Source organism: Lygodium microphyllum, chromosome 2 (assembly GCF_053477565.2).
Source record: "Lygodium microphyllum isolate KBCC chromosome 2, Lygodium_microphyllum_v1.1.10, whole genome shotgun sequence".
Classification (NCBI taxonomy): domain Eukaryota; kingdom Viridiplantae; phylum Streptophyta; class Polypodiopsida; order Schizaeales; family Lygodiaceae; genus Lygodium; species Lygodium microphyllum.
This window is the reverse complement of record NC_141136.1, coordinates 110,184,006-110,200,034: the sequence shown is the minus strand read 5'-3', so window position 1 is coordinate 110,200,034 and position 16,029 is coordinate 110,184,006.

Genomic DNA, 16,029 nt, shown 5'->3' with positions numbered 1-16,029 from the left:
AGAAGATTCCTAGAAGGATGATAAATTCTCGGGTCGAAGAGTAAAAAGACCTCACCTCGAGTGATACGGATAAGGAGGGAGTCATCTCCCTCAACAACTAGCTACTCCCCTGATTACTCAAGTTCCTCCTCCTCCTCATCATCTTCTAGTTTCTACTCTCTTGGTTTTAAGCCTTATGCAATCTGCAAATGGACAAAGAGGGACCATAAAAGGAGTAAGCTTAAGAAGACTAAGACTTTCAAGTCTGGGGATAAGGACATAAAGTTTGACTCTTATTCTAGTAAGAGAGATCTTGCTAAGGTGTAGGCCTTTGTAATGAAATTTGAAGTTGCTTTTTCTCATGGTAATTTCTCAAAAAAGTCCAAGCTAAGGCATGTAGGCATGCACTTGAAAGACATCGCTAGCAATTGGTGGTTGACTCTCATTTTGGAGGGAAGGAAACCTAGGACTTGGGAAAATTTCAAGAAGAAGTTTTATGCTCAGTTCTTGCCTCCTGATTTTGATAATGATGTCAAGGAGTGTTGATAAGTTTTTGTGTACTCTTCTCAAGGTTACTCCTTTCATGGAAATCAATGTGATGAAGAGAATAAAAGGAAGTTTGAAGTTGGCCTACTCCCTCATTTACACAGAACCATGAAGGCGTATGCACATGAAACCTTATCTCGCATGATGGAGTCTACCATCATAGCTAAAAGTTTGCATACACCTAGTGCATCTCAAAAGTTGGAGATGAGTTCTCATAGAGCTAGACAAGAAGAAGGCCTATCTTTACCCATGACCAATATTCAAAGCTAGAGGGTAACAAGAAGAAGTGCAAGTATCTCTCACCCTCTGAGATGCAAAAGTATAAAGAGGAAGGAAAGTGCTTTCTTTGTGGTGAGTTAAGGCATATGAAGCCTGATTGTCCTCACAAAAGGAAGGAAGAAAATGTGGTTAAAGATCCTTCTCCGCCATCCTCAAATTCTGCTCCAGATGTGTAAGCTAACACTCATTCAAATGAGAAGAAAAGACAACTCTTAAAGGGTTAGGGGACACTCAACAATCAACGAGTTTTGATACTCTTTGATCTAGGGTCCACATATAATTTTGTGTTAGCAGATATTGTTGAAAGGCTACAAATTCCACCAGATCGATTGGGAACACCATTTGGATCAAGTTCGACATTTGAATGACTTACAACCAATTCTACTTCTATTCAAGGGAAGTTGAATCTTAGAATTGGGAATTACTACGACCAATAATCTTTTCTACTTGCACCCATAGGTAACTATGATGTTATCTTACGCATGCCTTGGCATTACAAGATTAGACCTCTTCCGAATTTTGTTAAACCCTTGCATTTCAATTCAAGGGTCGGAACATAGTATACATTGTTGATGCTGGAGATTGGCCTGTGCCAATGGTTCGTCATGTTAGCATTTCTAAAAAAATGAAGAAAGTTGTTTCTATGTATCTGATTTTTGTGAGAGATTAAAAAGAAACTAATGATTCAAGGGCACTTGGTGCCTCTAATGAACACATAATACCAACTAATGCTTCTAAGTCTCAGACTTTAAAAGAACCCCTCTCTTTAATTGATCAAGCTAGACATGATTTTGTTAAACAATATGAAGATTGTTTTAGTAATTCACTCCCAGGAGAGTTACCTCCTAAGCACTTGGAAGATCACACAATTGATCTTATCCTAGGCAATTCACCACCTAACCAACCACCTTACGAAGTAAGTGCAAGTTAGCAAGAGGAGATCCTAACATAAGTAAATAAATTGTTGGAAAAAGGGTTAGTTCAATGTAGCTCTTCTCCATACTACTCTCCAATCTTACTTATTCAAAAGAAAGACTGTTCTTTCCATATGTGCATAGACTACAGATCTTTGAACAAGATCACAATCAAGAATTGGATTCCTATCCCAAGGATAGGTAATATCTTTGATAAGTTGCAAGGGGTTAGTATCTTTAGTCTCATTGATCTCAAGAGTGGCTATCACCAGATATAGATAGCACCTAAAGATGTTCATAAGACAGCTTTTCGTACGGCATTTGGACTAAATGACTACCAAGTGTAAGAGTGTATAGAAGAACCCACACCATATATATTTTAAGTATATAAGAAAGTCGAGCATGTATCTTGGATTCTATAATAATGAACCCTAGTGGTCAAGAATACATATATACACAATTGTTCTTGCGCTTTCATCACAAAAAACTAATTACCCATGAGTAGTTGACCTTCATCAACAATTCCATTATCCATGCACTAATAGGAGCTATGTCCAAAATTTGGATCTGAATACATAGTTACTTGCCTTCCCTCTTGACCAGTAATACTAATTCCAACAAGTGCATTATGTGATATGGGCACATCTTTTGCTCCTCTTGACATGAGTATAGTTAAAAGCAACAATGTCCATTCTAGGATCACCTCCATTAGCTTGTCATTGATTGATACTTTCTTCAACTTTTCTCCTTTATAGCACTTCCCAATGGTCTTTTGATAATAATCTCCATTTATCCTCCTACTATGCAATGTAACCTAGTAGAAATATGCTATTAAAGATAACCTCCTCTTAGCTCCTAAATGGACTTATCATGCCCGAGAGATCCAACTTTGACATGTTAAGAGAGATATTTTGTGTACTTGAATCATTTACATGCAAGGGACTTGATGACAGTCATCAAAACACTTCAAAGTGACTTTGCAATGGTGGACTGAGTGCGGAATTTTAGTGCTGAGAAGTGCTTAAAAATAGCTAAAAATTATGAATATCAAGGAAAAAATATTCAACGTCAAAGGCGGCGGCTCGATCTAGGACGATTTTAAGCACCAAAGTGCTTTAAAGGCGCCCAAGCGACACTTGTTGATTTTTCATAAATTTTCAGACATTTGTGTGGGTTGACACAAGTTATCGGCCAATGCGGGATGCCAAGCTGGACGCTCAGGATTCTTCAGAGCTCAAATCCGAGTCTAGACGGCGGGGAAATGGCCAAGAAACCGGTCAAGATGAGAAGAGGTGGACAAAAGTTTGGCCAAATGAGTGGTGACCTTTGGGCATTGGACAACTTATGCCACATGAAATGTCGCATGCAAATCGTGGAGAGAGAGAGGATGAAGAAATTGTGATCAGGAAGGTGCCGAAAAATGCGCCCCATTGTTGATCAATGGAGCATGGCTGCTGCACACAACCCACATCAATGATCATGGGGCTTGAATCCCCCCTGGATGCTGACTCTATCGCCGTGCTTCGCTCCTCCATTGACGGTCTCTTTGAAGAATTCTGATTTCAGTCTTTCTCTCTCCTCCCTCTCTCTCCCCTAAAGGCAGATTCATGTGGTGAAGAAGAGGAAGAAGAATGGATGATGGATGCTTGTCTAATGAAGACCGGATTGCTCCATGGTGTAAGAAGATTGAAGATTGCTGATTGTGGACTGTCATGACATTAATGGTGGCTGGAAATCAGTCCCGCGATATGGCAAATAAAAACTTGCAACCCGCAAAGAACGGTAATCTCATTTTTACAAAGGAAAATGGTGTTTTTATGCAATTTGTTTCATGAATACTTGTTCCCATGAGATGATTATGCATTATAATGTTGTTTGCAATGTCTTACAGCTGTTTGTGCTCAGAAAATCAGAAAATCATAAGTGTTGAGAATGAAATTTGTAGTGAAAAACCCTTAAACATGCAAAATATAGGGAAATTGGGTGTTTTTGAGATATCAAGGGAAAATATAATAAGACACACCAACTAAACTAGTCTTTTGCTGCAAATGAACCTAAGGGCCATAGCCCATAACTCATTTTGAATTTTCAATCATTAAATATTGTAAAAAATACAAGAAAAATAGGAAAAATAGAAAAAAATAGAGGAAAAATGGATTATGAGTGCCGAAAATTAAGGAAAAATAAGATTCATGTTTGTGGATATATGGGGGGTCTGAAGTATGAGGTTTAGCCTCAATTCAGCCCTACCTCTATGTTCTAGTAAGTTTCTATGGCTTTTTATACAATAAAAATGTGGAAAATGAACCCTAAACCTATGCACCATGCACAATCTAAACGGGTGAGGGGGTAGAGTGTATAAAATGTGTCTAAATGATGAAGGAAATGATGAAAAGCTTGCTAGTTTTTTATGCATATCATATAGATCAGTTGATAATTAAAATTAAGGACCTAGTAGCACGAGGGTTTCTCGGTGCTAGGTTCATGCAACGCTACATACGAGTAATAGTTGAAATCATTGAAAGAAATGTTTTTCACATCTGCACCAATGCTGATTCTCTTAATTGTTTGAGCACATGGACATTCGCAATTTGCATGAAGCATGAAATTTAAGAAGTATCAGACAATACCTACTAGATGCATGGCAATTGCTTTCTAGAGGAATATGACCAACGTTGAGTGAGTAAGGTTGTCCTAAGCTGTAGGCTAGGCATTGGGTCTAGGGGAAAGAAAGTGAGGAAGCATGGTATATCTCCTGGAAATATGCGAATCATAAAAGAGAGAAGTTTGTGTTCGTATGTGTTATATATGTTTAGCGACGCATCGAGGGGCCAATCCCCAAGGTATAGGAGAGTCGCAGTGAGGTAGCGGCAGTCAGCCGTGGGAGGACCTCCTATGTTTGTACTTCGTGCTATTTGGAAATGTGCTAGGGACTCCCTCTGACGAGTGTTAATTGGGTTAGAGTTGGACTACAAGACGTGATACAAACGCAAGATGTTTAGGAAGATGATGTATGTGTCATCCACGCTCTTGGCCCGCGAGGCCGTGGGGTTATTGAGTGCATAATAGAGGTCCAGTTAGTGCATGAGCTAGTGCCGGCCCGTTTTAGGTCCCATCAGCGGTGCATCTGCCGGGATCTGCTTAGAAGTGGCGGTCCGCGAATCTTGGTTGTCTAGGGACCAGTTTGCAGTTTATGCCAAAGGATACTGAGATTGACCCGTTATTCATTGATAAGCATCGTCTAGCCGAAATCCAAAAGCTCTAGTGGTCTTGGTGCCATAAGCAGTAAGTTGGGAGAAGGTGGAAGCTCTAGTGCTCCCCTTTCTTCCATAAGGCAGTCTACATCAAGTGCAGGAGGTGTAGCCCCACCGTCCCCTATTCCTAGTGCAAATCCAATTTCCTTCATGGTGCAGCCCATTGCAATTCCTCTAGGAACGACGGATTTTCCAGCTCTAGGTTACCCGCTACCCATTTTTAATGGGCTACTTGAGGAAGATGCAGAACTCCACATCAGGGAGTTTCAAAAGCTGATGTTTAATTATCGCATCCAAGAAGGACATTTAATGATGTTATTCAACATGACTCTCAAAGGAAGAGCTGCCATATGGTATCATGGTTTAGAAGCCGGAACCATATTGAATATTGATTCATTTTATGGAGCTTTTCAAAGGGAGTTTGCCCTTGAAAGGGGTGGGCAATATTGGCTGCGCGTACTCAATTTGACCCGCCAAGAACCACCGAGGATATTCGTGTTTATGCGAAGAAACTAAAAGAGGTTTTCCATAAGTTGGACACCTCTATTCCTATTCTCGCAGCTGCTCGATTGCAATATTTTCTGCATGGTTTGGACTTTAATATCCACTTGCAGTTGAGTAGTGTCCCTTTGGGGGATATAGATAATGCCATTATACGAGCACAAGAAGTGGAATCCCAACTACAAGCAGCCTATGCCTCTCGTGCCAATTCGAATATGGGTCTAGCATTGGGAAATAATATGGCGACGGCCAATGGCAGTAGTAGCCAAGGGATAGCGATGGCTAATCCTAATGGGAGAGGGAACATGATGCAGAATGTGCCTTATTACCAGCTCCCCCTAGCATGTCGATGCCTACGAGCAGTCAAATGGCTCTAAATGGTGGAAGCCAGGCGGTTAATCCTAATACCATGCCTGCAGTTCAACAACCAATGCCTAATCGAATTGTTAGGTTGATGGAACGACAAGGTAATGATCAAGGCTATGAGTCGAGCGCTTCCAATGTTCTTGGCGAGGTTAAGGACATGATGAATCATTATACCGACATGATTATGGAGCAGTACCGACAAATTGCCATTGATGTCAACTTCCTAAAAAAACAACAAAATTTGATAGGAAGTAGATACCTAGATGAGGGTGCACCTTCGAGGTTTAGCTACAAATGGTGTGGTGGGTAGCATTATCCACAAAATTTCCCAAATGTCAAGTGCGACATCTGTGGAAAATCCGGCCATTTAGCAACCACTTGCTGGAGTAAGATTAGTTCCCTCCTGCGAGGTAGTCAGCAACCAAGGCCTGTTCATCATCGTGCACAAGGAAATGATTCCCAGCGAGAGGATGGACCTAAACAAATACTCCAATGACCAAAGGCTGCAGTGGAGAAGCTGCCTAGTGGTAGTGGGGTTAGTTTGATTGAGGCTGTGCGCGTTAATGACGCTGAAACCTCTAATTTGCGAGCTATCCTTACAAGAGGTCAAAAGGATAGAGAGGCTGACAAGGATAAGCATGTCGAGGAAAACCCTAAACAGGGCGACAAAGAAACGCAAGTTCTGGATCCTGCCATGGAAGGGGGACCTCTGAAGCCCGTGGAGAGTAAAGCCGATGTTAAGAAGGATAAGGAACAACCAAGGAAGAAGGTGAAAGTTAAAAAAGAGGCAATAAAGCCGGTTCAATGACCTAAAGAGCAGATGGTTTGGCATGAAAAGCGAGCTCTATCGAACTATCATGAATTCGATTTGGTGAGCTCTCTTTGCAAAGTCAAGCCGGATGTGAATCTTTTACAGCTTATTAAGCTTTCCCCAGGAGTACGCAAGGAATTTAGAAAGATCTTGCGTACCGGGTATATCGTAGAACCTTTGGGTATTGTGCAAGTTGGTGATGACCGGTTCGAGCATGCTGAGAAGCATTGCCCAAGGGTTGCAGCCTATGTCGATGGGATATTAGTAGATTATGCCATTGTTGACACGGGATCATCTGTTAACATTATGAGCTCTGAACTGATGGAAAGGTTGGATCTTGCGATCCATAAAGATACTTCCACAATTCTCAGAATGGCATATGATAGTTTGAGATAGCCGGAAGGCTGCATTACTAAGGTCCATGTCACTGTTGCAAATGTAGAATGCATGTTGGACTTTAGGGTGATTCGTTTTGCAGGGCATCCAAGTTACCAAGTATTACTTTGACGACCTTGGATCTTGCAAGCATATTTTCAAGTGGATATACCCACCGGTCGACTGATATTCGGCAGAGGTGCTCAGCGCATGGTGATTGATACCTATCCTGAGTCCCCATAGAGTGAGAGAGCTCCTCTATCTTCCACAGAATTGGAGACATTAGAGGATTTATCTGCCAGTGAGACATCATTGAGTGACGAGTCCAAAGAGGGATCCACCACGGAAGATGTCTATCAGATCACTCTGAACGAGCCGGTAGAGGCCCAAGATCGTATAAGAGATGCAGATGTTATTGAGCTAGACCTTGGCACGCCAAATGATTCGCGGCCAATTAAATTAGGTTCTATGCTTAGCTCAGCAGAAAGGGAGGACTATGTGTCCTTGATTCAAGAATTCCGCGATATCTTTGCCTGGAGTTATGATGAACTTAGAGGCATTCCTCCTCGTTTTTCCGTTCATACAATTCCGTTGAAGGAAGGAAGCCACCCTGTACGATAGAAAGTAAGGCATATGCCTTTCGAACTGAGGGACTGGCTGTTTGAAGAGTTACAGAAGCTTCGGAAAGCGGGTTTGATCTTTCCTGTACAACACACAGAATGGTGTTCGCCAGTTGTGATTAGAAAGAAGAAAAATAATCAAATCTGATTATGTGTAGATTTTAGAGAGCTGAATAAGCAGACGGTTAAGGATTACTACCCATTGCCATTCATTGACCAGATTTTGGATCAATTAGCGGGTAGGGAGATATATTTGTTTATGGATTGCTTTGCAGGATATAACCAGATGGCAATTGTAGAAGAGGACAAGTTGAAAACAACTTTTATTACTGTCTTTGGTACTTTTGTGTACCATATGATGGCCTTTGGTTTATGCAATGCACCTAATTCATGGCAATGAACGACAGATAAGACATTCGGTGACATATCCCCTGAAGAGTTGAAGGTATTTATTGATGACTTAGGGGCTGCCACCGTGAGGGAAAGGCAGTTGATCATTTTAAGAAAATGCTTTGAGCGCTGCATACAATTTTGTATCGCTCTAAACCCACAGAAGTGTGTTTTTGGTGTACCTTATGGGCTCTTGCTGGGCCATGTGGTCAGTTCGGTAGGAATTGCGACAGATCCCGAGAAGGTGAAAGTCATAGTTGCCATGGGTCCACCACGCACTCCGAAATAAGTTCATAGCTTTCTGTATTCGGTTGGTTATTACCGTAGATTCATAAACGCCTTGGCAGAAATAATGTTGCCGCTTACAAATCTATTGTCCTTTAGCTGTTTGTTTGTATGGGGTGACCCTTGTCAGGTAGCATTCGAGGATGTGAAGCAAGAGCTAGTAAAAGCCCCCGTTTTAAAAGCACCTAAAAGAGGTGAGGTGTTCTATATATTTTCAGTAGCCACCATGCATAGTATCAGCTGTTGTTTAGCCCAAATTTGGGAGGAGAAGTGGTACCACTTGATGGCTTTTGCTAGCTGGAAGCTGGGGGTATCCAAGATCAATTATACCTACATGGAGAAATTGTGTCTTGCGATGGTCTTTGGGACCAAGAAATTCAGGCATTATATTCTCTATGAGAAAGTTGTGCTTTATACGAAGGCGGAGGGGCTTCAATTATTAATGAATAAGGTGCAGCCGCCTGATCATCTAGCGAAGTGGTTAATCACTTTGCAGGAGTTTGATTATGAGATCAGGAGTAAGCCGCCAAGGTTACAAGGTATTGTGGAATGTCTTGTAGACTTTGGGGAGCCGAAAGAATCTGTGGCTGAAGGTAGTGACATGGAGTTGTTATTTAAAATAGATACGGCGTCTATTCCCTCCTGGTATACTGCAATAACGCATTATTTATCGACAGGAGAGGCTGGATCCGAACTATCTAAAGCTGAGAGAAGGAAAATTAAACAGCAGGCGTTAAAGTTTGCCTTGATCGCATGTACATTATATCGGCAAGGGGTTGATGACATCTATCGCCGGTGTGTGATGCCTGACGAGGTGCCATTCATTTTGGAAGAGTGCCATGATTCCGCTTGCGGAGGTCATTTTGCTGGACGGCTTACAGCACAAAAGGCTTTAAGAGCAGGTTACTGGTGGCCTGCCATTTTCCAGGATGCGTTTGCGTATGTTAAGAGATGCGATATTTATCAACGACATGATAGTCGAGAGAATAGGAAAAGACCACTCACCCCTATTATGGCAATACTTCCATTCGAGAAGTGGGGGATAGACTTTGTGGGTCCTATTACTCCGTCCTCGACTGCGCAAAAGAGGTATATTATTGTAGCAATGGACTACTTCACAAAGTGGTCAGAAGCACGTGCAACAAGGAAAGATGATGCTAAAGAAACTACTAGTTTCCTTTTAGAGCAAATAATATGCCGTTTTGGTCCACCGAAAGAATTAGTGTCGGACCGTGGAACCCATTTCCTGAACAAAGTGATTAAAAGCTTGATAGAGGCTTGGCAAATCAAGCACAATAAAACGACTCCTTATAATCCGCAGGCGAATGGGTAGGTTGAAAGTACCAACAAGCAGCTTGTGGGTATCCTATCGAAAGTCGTATCAGAAAAGAAACGCGACTGGGATAAGAAGCTGTATGTGGCAGTATGGGCATATAATACCACGTTCAAGCAAGCCACTGGCCACACACCGTTCAAACTAGTTTATGGTGAAGAGTGCATTTTACCCTTAGAAATTGAGTTACCGACCATTAGATTCGCAATAAACCATTCTTTGGGTAATGAGGACGCCCTATTAGAGTGATTTACGACCTTAGCACACCTAGATGAACTTAAGTTGCAAAGTCTATGGCATCAAGAGGTGGCTAAACATCACATGAAACAGTTGCATGACCTGAAAGCAAAGAAGTATACCTTTAAGAAAGGACAACTGGTTTTATATTATGATGCGCGTAGGGAGCTTTTCTCAAGAAAATTGGAGCCTAAATGGGATGGGCCCTACAAAATCATCAGGTTAGGGAAGAATAGGTCTACAACCCTATTAGCTGATCTACAGGGAGTAGAGTTTAAGAATAAGGTTAATCTTAATAAGATTAAACCTTATTATTTCTAAGTCTGCTAATACAAAGAAAATGCATTGCAGGTCCATGCTGGGAATGATCTGAGACTTGCGGAAAAGAGCTTAAAAGATAGTTGATGGGTCGGTTAATCCCTTATTTGGAGCACCCATATCTGGAGCGAAGATACCATTAGGGGAAACTCATCTGGTGGAGCAAAGGATATAAAGTGATTGAGCAAGAAGACGGAACCTTTGTGTGGGAGATTAAAGTTTTCTGCCATCACTGTTTACGACTGTTGACGAGTATCCCTGTTGACTTTAATGAAGAAGGTGGGATGGAGCCGTCAATTCATCCTCTCAACATGCTAAACTTTGACTATCATAACTACGAATAGAGGAGTTCGCGATGGCCAGCTGTGTAAACCCATTATGGACGTATACACTATATTTTGATGGAGCATCCAGGGGCCCTAATAGAAAAGGAAGTGTTGGAGTAGTAATCCGAGATCCTCGACATAGAGTTACGATGAAGTTAGCTGCTTATCTCGGGGTAGGATTCACTAACAATATGGCGGAGTATAAAGCCTTGATTATGGGACTGTCTATTGCCAAGTAAGGTGGTATTCGTCGATTGTTAGTAAAAGGGGATTCCCAGTTGATCCTGAATCAGCTAGATGGGACTTACACAGTGAGGAATCCCATTCTTTCTATGTATCATCGGACTGCTATGACCCTACTTGAGGAGTTTGAGAGAGTGTCTTTTCAGCTGATTCCACGTTACTGGAATCATTTTACGGATTCATTAGCAAATCTTGCTTATGAGGAAGACCTCTTCTTTAATTGTGGTCCTAGTCTGGATATTGTGATCAATGATGAAACAGGACCCGGTCGCTTGTGGGGTATGTTATCAGAGCATGCAATATATGGCAAACGATGGTTGCTATGGGTGATGCAGAGAGTAGCCGAGACCAATCTACCGTTATTATCTGGGACCCATAGGTTAATTAGACAACATATTATGCGTACGCCTCTTGCTATCTATGCAGGAGGGATGGGTCATAACCTTATGCACTTAGTTTAGGGCTACGAGTCTATTTTTCCTCCTTGGGAGGGAGCCTCTTATTGTATATCTGGATTCTTCCAGGGAAGGATGTGTAGGTGCTATTTTGTTTGATCTCATTAGGCCAAGAGGGCCAGTGTTACGAGGTTTTGAATGCTTTATTTATTTAGGCCAAGAGGGCCGATTAAGTTTTGTAGCGAAGTGTTTTATTTCATTAGGCCAAGAGGGCCAGTTGTCTGTTTAGTGCAGGTACGGTTAATGGTTTCTTGTTTGAGTTCTATGCTAGACAGGTTTGAAGAAGAGCTTGGAAGGAGCCTTTTGTTGCATGGAAACTTCTTGTGGCCCTATCCAGGTGATATCTTTCCTTTATGAGTACTATGGTTTTTATGATATATGTGGTTGTGTACTTGTAAAGGGGTTTTTCGTTTCTTGTTGGGGACCGGTGTTCCAAGCATGAAGTCCCCAGGTTTAGGTTCAATATGTTTGAGGGAGGTCGGAGTAGTCATTACCTCATGTAAAGATATTGTTAGGCATTGAAAGACCTATTTTAGTCGGGAGTCCTAGTGACCCTGTTCTGCTAGCCTGCTACGCAGACATTCTAGGAGTTCTTGTTAGTTGTGAGGCCGTTAGAGAAGCCTGCAGAAGACAAAATAAAGATGCTAAAGGAAAAGAAACCTTGAATATTCTAAAGACAAATATATATATCTATACAAAGGTGTGTAAAAAGGGGTTCTAACCCCTATCAAATAAAAGAAAAGAAAGAAAAAGTTATGTGCAGTTGATCATTGCCTAGCGAAGGCCTGGTAGGTTCCTGGGGACGAGTCACAGACCCGGGGCTGATGCATTGTCTTCCTAGGGGTGGCATCTTGCTAGAAAAAAAAAAAAGTAAGGAAGGTTGGAGCGAAAATAAAAGTGAGAGTCAACAAAGGAATAAGTGTCGCCTAGCGAGGGCTTGGTAGGTTCTTGGGTACCGAGACAGGACCTAAGGCCGATGCCCTGTTCTGCTTGGGTCACTACGCTCAGCTCCCTCCTTTTTATAAAACCCCAAAAGAAGAGATGTGTTATAAGATAATACCTCTTGATCAGGCTATAGAAGTCCTCGCCTAGGAGGAGCTCCTAGTTGTGTTGTCCTTAGTTAGGTAGGTAGTTCAGACCACCACTTAGGGCAACCTCTTTGACAGTTCTTTTTCATTTGGCCGTGTTGGAGCGGTTGGTTAGTGACTAGCTTCAGACTTTTATCAGATTATGCTAGGCCTACTCCTTGTGGATGTCATGCCTTAGTTCTGTCAGGGGGTAGGGTGAGCATTGTGCTGAGTTTTATTACATATTTGTTTTGTATTAGCTTGATGTTCCTTTGGTTGTTTATGTGTAGATATGTTCATGGATTCGACGGGCTGAGTCACCCTATCCCGTGGTTGCCATTGAGAGTGGAATTTTAGTACCGAGAAGTGCTTTAAAATAGCTAAAAATTATGAATATCAAGGGAAAAATATTCAACGTCGAAGGCGGCGGCTTGATCTAGGAACATTTTGAAGTGTTTAAGATCGATGATAAGATCTAAAAAAGCTTTCACATGAAAGGATTGTGGAGAGATGAAAATAATTATGTCGTGAAGTGTATGTCTTCTCAAACAACAAAATAAAGCTAACACCTATAAACTAGGTAATTTATTGTGCCCATTATCTATTCTTGAGGAAAATGGATGCATATTACCATGGAATTAATTATTGTTGTACCTACTACCAAAAAGGGATGGAATAGTATCGATATAGAAGTGGATAGACTTACAAAAGTAGCCCATTTCATTCCTACCAGGACATAGTTTAGTACTTCACAAGTAGTTAATCACTTTATGGAGAAGATATTTAGATTACATGGATTACCACATGTGATTTTGTATGATAGGGATACCAAGGCAACTTTTGGTATGTGGTATTCAGCTCCATATATACTAAGTTGGCTCATTCTATAGCCTATTATTCATAGTCTAGTGGCCAAACAAAAAGGATAAATAAGCGGTTGGAGACTTACTTTCACCATTTCTAACATTATGTGTAGCATGCATTGTCAAGATTGTAGGAGAGAAGGAAGGAGTCTCACTTGTAGCTTTCTTGCTTGCACAAAGGGGGAATACAGAAAAAGGTGGAGGCTGAAAACGGTTTTCCTCTTCTTAGTTGTGTAAGACAAAAAGAACTCAAGTACATAGAAATAGACGAACCCTATATATGGGTCTCAAACCAAACTCAACTAACTAAGCTGCCATACTAACTGAGCCACGTACTAGAGCAGATAAGGATAGTTATCATCTAGCTATTATTCATGGGCGGTATACCAACCGCATCTGCAACTGACAAGTCGGTGACATAAATGCACAACGGTCACCCTGGCATATCACGAGTGGAGCTCGATATCTCAACACTCCCCCTCGAGCTCAATCCCAATTCCTGCACACCAAGCAGGTCTCTGAACTTGCGCAGCTTCTCTGCGCCCAATGCCTTCGTAAATATGTCAGCTACCTGATCCTCTGTGCTGACATAAACTAGATCAATAAGACCTAGTAAAACCCTCTCCCGCACATAGTGATAATGCACCTCAATGTGCTTTGTTCTGGCATGATAGACTGGGTTATTTGCCAAGTGTATACTGCTCATGTTGTCACAATAAATGACAACTGGCCCATCTGTAGGCTGATGCATATCATAAAGTACCTTATGCAACCAAGCTACCTGACATGCAGCCATTGCTGTACCCCTGTACTCAGCCTCCGTGCTCGACAAGGCAACTGTAGGCTGTTTCTTGCTGCTCCAAGTGACTGCAGCACTCCCAAAAGAGAACACATATCCACTAGTAGATCGTCTATCAGAAATACTACCAGCCCAATCAGCATCAGTGTATCCATACAATTGTATCTGAACCCTAGTCTCATAAAGTAGTCCATACTGCAATGTGGACTTCACATACCTGAGTATGCATCTAGCCGCATCTAAATGCGATTTCCTTGGAGCCTGTATAAACTGACTTACCAATTCAGCATCATAGCTCAAATCTGGCCTGGTAATAGTCATATAAATCAAAATTCCTACTATCTGTACATAGTAGGATCTTTCAAAAGCTCACCTGCATCTGTGGTCAGCTTCACATTCTGCTCCAAAGGAACTGAAATAGGGTTACAGCCTGACATCCCATATTTGGACAGCATGTCTAATCCATACTGCCTCTGTAAGAGCCATATCCCACTTGGTGATCTAATCACCTCAATGCCCAAGAAATAACGTAGCTCTCCCAAATCCTTCATCTCAAACTTCTGCTTCAATAGCATTTTCACATGAAGAATATCTTCATCACTATCACCTGTGATAATCAAATCATCAACATAAATGACAAGTAGCATAATACATTTCTCTGTTTTTCTCACATAAAGTGAGAAATCTGCCTTGGAAATCTGAAAGTCAATAGTGACAAGATACTGTCCTATCTTGTCAGACCATGCTCTAGGTGCTTGCTTCAAGCCATACAATGCTTTCTTCAACCTGCAAACAAACTCAGGATGAACAGCATGCACATAACCCGGTGGCTGGTCCATATATACCTCTTCTTGCAAATCACCATGCAATAAGGCATTCTTTACATCCATCTGATGTAAAGACCATTCCTTTGATGCATCCATAGCAATGACTGCTCTTACGATTGCCATCCTTGCAATCGGACTGAATGTTTCTTCATAATCAATGCCATATGTTTGTGCATACCCCTTGACTACTAATATTGCCTTGTATCTGTTCACAGTACCATCTGCATTGTGCTTCACCTTATAAACCCACTTACAGCCAATTGCATTCTTACCTTTAGGCAAAGGTACCAATTTCCATGTAGCATTTGCTTCCAAGGCATCCATTTTTTCATCCATGGCTTTCTCCCATTTTTCTTTTCCCATGGCTTGCTCAAAAGAAGTGGGTTCTGGTTCCTATATCACTTTGACCATATATGCATAGTGAATGGCTGTAAATCCATCATATTTCAGCCTATCCACAGGCTACCTAGCTCTGGTAGACCTGCGCAAAGTAGATTCACTCCCAGGTGCTCTCAAAACATCCCTGGTCTTCCTTACTTTAGGTGTAACAATAGAAGGAATGCCCAACTCATCATCAATGCTCTGTTCTGAGCCACTGGATTCACCATCCACATAAGAGTGGCTTGCATTCACATCAAACATGGGCTGATCTACCTTCTCTTTTCCTTTTCGTGATACCTGCATACCACTATCTGCATTGCTTTGAGAAGATTCTCCCGATCTCAATCTGCCTGTCCATGGCAAAGAATGTGAACCATTGCTAGAGGACGCTCTAGGTCCACTAATATCTTGTGACTGCTGCTGTGAATTCTGTGCAGCATTACCATTTTGTGCATCTACATTATCAATCACATTTACTGGTTTATACCAGCTACTCATCTCATCAAAAACAACATCTCTACTCATTGTAAACTTACGAGTAGAAGGGTTATAGCATCTATACCCTTTCTGCTCTGCAGAGAGTAACCAATAAAGATGCACTTCTGAGCTTTTGGATCCAACTTGGATCTCAACTCATCTGGCACATAAACATAGGCAATGCAACCAAAAATCTTCAAATGAGAAATATCTGGTTTCCTACTAGTATACCTCTCCTCTGGAGTCATCCCATATATTGCTGCAGTGGGAGTCCTATTCATTATGTAGAATGCTGTAGCAACTGCTTCGGCCCAGTAAAAATTTGGCAAGTCTTTTTCGTTGAGCATGGCACGAGATACCTCTCCAATATGCCTGTTTTTCCT